Genomic DNA, 5,430 nt, shown 5'->3' with positions numbered 1-5,430 from the left:
CAGACTAAGAGAATCTGAAGACAGAATATCAGATATAGAAGACAGGATTGCAGTTAAAGACCATGAAAACAGAGATTTCTTAAACATAGTAAGGGACCATGAGAAATCAATCCAACAGCTGCTAGATGATACAAAGAAGAATAACATAAGACTGATAAGAGTCCATGAAAGAACAGGAGAAAGTACAATTGACATTAAAAAACTGTTCACAGAAGTAATAGAAGAAAACTTCCCAGACAGAGGTAGAGAATTGGAGATACAGATAAGTGAGGCATATAGAACTCCAACCAGCCATGACCAAAAAAAATCTACACCTAGACATATAATAGTCAAGATCCCAGAAACCCAACAGAAAAAAAATTCTACAGGCAGTTAGAGAAAAGAAACAAATCACCTACAAAGGAAAGCCCATCAGAATCACGGCAGATTTCTCAACACAAACCCTCAAATCAAGGAGAACCTGGAGTGAAGTATTGTAAGCCCTAAAAGAAAGTAACTTCCAACCTAGACTGTCGTATCCGGCAAAACTATCTTTCAAAATTGATGGGGAAATTAGATACTTTCACGACAAAGAACACCTGAGATATTTCGTGAACACCAAACCAGCACTCCAAATAATTTTAAGCAATATCCTAGAAAAAGACAATGAAGATCACAATTCCATGAGGCCCAGCAGGGAGAAGGCACCATGCAAGGTAAGACACTAAAGAGAAAGGGGGGGAAATAAGAAATAAAAGAGCCAACAACAGTAAACATCATGACAAGGATGAGTCAATAGTTCTCAATTATAACTATCAATGTTAATGGCCTCAATTCACCAATCAAAAGAAATTGACAGAATGGATTAAGAAGCAAAATCCAGAAATATGCTTTATACAAGAAACACACCTAATTCAAAAAGAAATCCATAGACTGAAAGTAAAAGGATGGAAAAGAGCTCTCCACATGACAGAAACCCAGAAAAAAGCAAGCATAGCAATCTTATTTGCAGACAAAGATTTCAAACCAAAACTAATTCAGAGAGACAAAGATGGTCACTACATACTTGTGAAGGGAACAATCCAAGAGGAAGAGATGACAATCCTAAATATATGTGCACCAAATAAGAATGCCCCCAAATATACAAAACAACTATTAATGGACATGAAAAACCAAATAAAGACTAATACAGTTGTAGTGGGGGACCTCAACACCCCTCTATCACAAACAGACAGATCAACTAGAAAAAAAATTAACAATGAAATTCTAGAATTGAACCAAGCTATTGAACAAATGGACTTAATAGATGTTTACAGAGTGTTCCACCCCACAAAATCAGAATACATATCCTTTTCAGCTGCACACAGATCATTCTCCAAAATAGATCACATGCTAGCTCATAGGACATATCTAAGTAAATGTAAAAGAATTGAAGTTATCCCCTGTATATTATCAGATCATAGTGCAATACAATTGGAGATCAATAACATAAGAAACCGCAAAACTCCCACAAATGCATGGAAATTGTACAACACCCCCCTAAACAACCAATGGGTGACAGAGGAAATTAAAGAAGAAATTAGACAGTTTCTACAAGTAAATGATAATGCCAGTAAAACATACAGGAATCTGTGGGACACAATGAAAGCAGTTCTACATGGGAAATTCATAGCAGTGAATGCCCATATTAGGAAAACAAAGAGAACTCAGTTAAATAACCTAATGCAGAAACTCAGGGTCCTAGAAAAAGAAGAGCATAACAAACCCAAAGCTTGTACAAGAAAGGAAATTGTAAAGATCTGGCCAGAAATCAATGCAATGGAGACTGAGAATTATACAAAAAAATCAATGACTCAAAGAGTTGGTGTTTTGAAAGAATAAATAAAATCAATAAACTTTTAGCCGATCTTATAAAAAAAAATGAAAGAAAAGACTCAAATCTATGCAATTAAGAATGAAAAAGGGGAAGTCACAACAGAACCAGCAAAAATCCAGAGGATCATCAATACCTACTTTGCGAACCTGTACTCTAATAAAATGGAAAACACAGAAGAAATGGAAAGATTCCTAGATACATACACATTGGCAAAGTTAAATGAAGAAGATATAGAAATGCTAAACACCCCAGTTACAATGAGTGAAACTGAAAATGTAATTAAAAATTTACCAACAAAGAAAAGCCCAGGTCCTTATGGCTTCACTGCTGAGTTCTACAAGACATTTAAAGAACTACTGCCATTAATCTTTAAACTCACCAAGGAAACTGAAAGGAAAGCAAGGCTTCCAAATTAATTCCTGGAAGCAAGTGTTACTTTGATCCCAAAACTAGGGAAAGACTCAACCCAAAAAGAGAACTACAGACCAATCTCCCTAATGAACATAGATGAAAAAAATCCTCAACAAGATACTGGCAAGCAGAATACAGAGAGTCGTCAAGAAGATCATACACCCTGACCAAGGTGGATTTATGCCAGGGATGCAAGGATGGTTCAACATTCATAAATCAAAAAATGTAATACACTATATTAACAGAGTCAAGGACAAAAACCACATGATCATCTCAATAGATGCAGAAAAAGCATTCGACAAAATCCAACACCCATTCATGATAAAAAATACTACAAAAAATTGGAATAGAAGGTCTTTATCTCAACCTGATTAAGGCTATCTATGAAAAACCAACAGCCAACATCATACTAAATGGTCAAAAACTGAAAACTTTCATGCTAAAATCAGGAACAAGACAAGGATGCCCACTATCACCACTCCTGTTCAATATAGTTCTGGAAACATTAGCCATAGCAATTAGAAAAGAGAAAGAAATAAAAGGAATAAAGATAGGAAAGGAAGAAGTTAAACTCTCATTATTTGCTGATGATATGATACTTTACATAGAGATCCAAAAAACTCAGTCAAAAGTCTTCTCGACCTAATTGACAGATTCAGTAGAGTAGCTGGATACAAGGTCAACACTCAAAAAACAATAGCCTTCTTATATGCAAATAGCAGACCCATTGAGAGAGAAATTGGGGAAATAATTCCTTTTACAATAGCATCTAAAACAATTGAAATATCTAGGAATCAACCTAACAAAGGAAGCAAAAGATCTCTACACTGAAAACTAAAACTCTCTGAAAAAGGAGATCGAAGAGGATATAAGAAAATGGAAAGACATCCCTTACTCCTGGGTAGAACCAATATAGTGAAAATGGCCATACTTCCAAAACACTATATAGATTTAATGCAATCCCGATTCAAATTCCAACAATATATTTCACAGAAATAGAGAAGACAATCCAAAAATTCATTTGTAACCAGAAGAGATCTAGAATAGCAAAAGCAATTCTAGGCAACAGAGACATGACAGGGGGTATCACAATCCCCAACTCGAAACTACACTACAAAGCTACTGTGATAAAAGCAGCATGGTACTGGCAAAGAAACAGACCTGAGGATCAGTGGAATAGATTAGAAGATGCAGAAATAATTCCAGACATACTCAGCCACCTCATCTTTGACAAAGGATCAAGCCAGCATCATTGGAGGAAAGATAGCCTATTTAATAAACGGTGTTAGAAAAACTGGATTTCAACCTGCCAGAGATTAAAACTAGACTCATACTTATCACCATGCACTAAACTAAGATCAATGTGGATTAAAGATCTAAATATTAAAACAGAAACACTAAACTTGCTGGAAAATAAGTTAGGTAGAACTCTAGAAGACATTGGCACATTAAAAGACTTTATGAACAAAACCTCAGTAGCAGGGGAACGAGCACAAAGAATCAACAACTGGGATCTCATCATATTAAAAGGCTTCTACACTGCAAAAGAAACCACCAACAAAGCTAAGAGACAACCTACAATGTGGGAAAAATTTTTAGCAGCTGTACCTCAGACAAAAGACTACTATCTAGAATATATAAAGAACTGAAAAAAATCAGACGTCCCAAATTCAAAGACCCAATTCAAAAATGGGCATCTAAAATGAACAGACATTTCTCAGAACAAGAAGCAAAAGCAGCAAACAAATATATGAAAAAATGTTCAACATCACTGTTCATTCAAGAGGTGCAGATGAAAACAACACTGAGATTCCACCTCATCCCAGAAAGAATGGCTGCTATCAAGAAATCAACCAATAACAAATGCTGGTGGGGTTGTGGGGAGAAAGGAACCCTTCTCCATTGTTGGTGGGAGTGCAGACTGGTGGAACCACCATGGTAATCAGTATGGAGATACCTCAAAGAACTAGGACTAGAGGTATCATTTGGCCCAGCTATTCCCCTGCTGGATATCTTCCCAAAAGAATTAAAAGAATCATACAGCGATATATGTTCACCCATGTTTATAGCAGCACAACTTGTAATAGTGAAAGCTTGGAAATACCCCAAGTGCCCATCAACTGGAAACTGGATAAAGAAGATGTGGTTTTTTTACAAAATGGAGTACTACTCAGCCATAAAGAACAAGAAACTAGAGTCATCTATAGCTAAATGGATGCATATTGAGGCAGTACTCTCAAGTGAAATAAATAGGACATACATGTGTAAATACCGAATAGTTTCTCTAGTGTGAGAAACTGAAAGTGTAAATAAGGATGAAAATGATTAAAATGAATAATTGATAATTTGAAATAGGAAAAGGTCCAAAGGTGGAGGGGTGGTGGGAGGGGAAGGCGAAAGGGAAGAACGAAAAGGAAAAATTATGAGAAAGAAAAAAAATGGAAACAAACTCCTTGTAAATAGGGAAGGGTGGTGGGGGTGAAGGGCGCACAGGTAATGGGGAAAAAATAAGAACTAAGATGCATCATGTTCTGGTACAAACACTCAATGATAAATGTAAAAGTATTGTATACCTAAAATGTACCAATTAATATATAAATTTTAAAAATGGGAAACTAGAGTCATTTATAGCTAAATGGATGCATGTTGAGGCCATACTCTTAAGTGAAATAAATAGGACACACATGTGTAAATACCGAATGGTTTCTCTAGTATGAGAAACTGATAGTGTAAAAATAAGGGTTAAAATGATTAAAATGAATATTTGATAATTTGAAATAGGAAGAAAAGTCCAAAGGGGTAGGAGTGACGGGAGGGGAAGGGGAAAGGAAAGAAGGGAAAGGAAAAATTATGAGAAAAGAAAAAAATGGAAATGATGTCAATGTAAATAGGGAAGGGTAGAGGGCGCGAAGGGCACACAGGTATTGTGGAAAAAACAACCAAGATACATCATGTACAGGTACAAGCATCCAATGACAAATGTAAACGTATTGTATACCTACAATGTACCAATAAAAGAACTTAATTAATAAATAAGTAAAATAAAAAATAAAAATGAAGAGCCGCCTTCAGGGTATGTCTCTGTTGTCACAATGTGGGCAGCAGTGTGCAGATATAAATTAATGGGTCTTAGCAAGCCAGTCACAGACCAGAGATTCAGGCAG

This window comes from Heterocephalus glaber, unplaced genomic scaffold (assembly GCF_053883595.1).
Source record: "Heterocephalus glaber isolate CG9 unplaced genomic scaffold, H.glaber_assembly_v1.0 deba00001724, whole genome shotgun sequence".
Lineage (NCBI taxonomy): Eukaryota > Metazoa > Chordata > Mammalia > Rodentia > Bathyergidae > Heterocephalus > Heterocephalus glaber.
This window is presented reverse-complemented; position numbering follows the sequence as displayed.